Below are 1,361 nucleotides of genomic sequence, written 5' to 3'. Positions count from 1 at the left end.
TATATATATATACATTTACACAGTCCATATATATATATATATACATTTACACAGTCCATATATATATATACATTTACACAGTCCATATATATATATATATATACATTTACACAGTCCATATATATATATATACATTTACACAGTCCATATATATATATATATATATATATATATATATATATGAATGAAACCACCAACGTCACAGAGAGAAATGACTTTGGTTTTATTTTTAGATAGGGGCTCATGTATTACAGGCTGGCTTTGAACTCACGATGTAGCCAAGGATGACCTTGAGCTTTTGATTCACCAGCCTGACCTCCGGAATTCAGAGATTGCAAACATGCACCACTGCATATAAAATGCTGGGAGTCAAATCTGGGGCTTCTTACATGCTAAGCAAGCACTCTAGCCACCACAGATGCACACCCCCGGCTCCAGAGATGAATTCTGACCGTCTGGGTAACTGGACCAGGACAGGAGGATTCGCAAACTATCTGTGCTGTGAACCAGGAACCTGGGAAGCCACTGAGCCCTTGAATATAGCTGATCCATGACGCAAGTACGTTGTAGCACAAACACACACTGGATTTGTTTGTTTTGTTTGAGTTTTGTCTTGTTTTTAGTTTTGTTGTTGTTGTTGGTATTGCAGTTTCACTGTGTAGCCCAGCCTGGCCTTGAACTGGTGATTTTACTGCCTCATCTCCTGAGCCCTGGCATTCTGGGTCTGTACCACTATACCCAGCCCACCCTAGACTTGAAGAGTTTGAGCAAAAAAAGCCAAACAAAAAACAAAAAATCCACAACAGATCTCATGACTTATTTTATTATATTAATGTAGACACGAAACTAGGCTGGGGTGGCGCACGCCTTTAATCCCAGCACTTGGGAGGCAGAGGCAGGCGGACTTCTGAGTTTGAGGCCAGCTTGGTCTACAGAATGAGTTCCAGGACAGCTAGGGCTACACAGAGAAACCCTGTCTTGAAATAGATAGATAGATAGATAGATAGATAGATAGATAGATAGATAGATAGACACGGTGGTCTGAGAAACACTAAGTAGCCCAGGTTGATCTTCACCTGAGCAATCTTGTCTTAGCCAGCTGAGTGGCAGGATTATAGGTATGTGCCAATGTGCCATGCTTATCCAACTTAGAATCAATGTGCACAGGTGAAGATCGGCCTGGGCTACTTAGTGGATCCCAGCCCAGCCTGGTATATATATCCACAGCCTTTCTGCCTGGGACTGTTTAGCTCCAAGCCATCCAATGCTGAGCACACTCAAACACATATTAAAAATACATTTATTTAGCCGGGTGTGGTGGCGCACGCCTTAAATCCCAGCACTCGGGAGGCAGAGGCAGG

This window comes from Mus pahari, chromosome 6 (assembly GCF_900095145.1).
Source record: "Mus pahari chromosome 6, PAHARI_EIJ_v1.1, whole genome shotgun sequence".
Taxonomy (NCBI): Eukaryota; Metazoa; Chordata; class Mammalia; order Rodentia; family Muridae; genus Mus; species Mus pahari.
Note: the sequence above shows the minus strand (reverse complement) of the source record.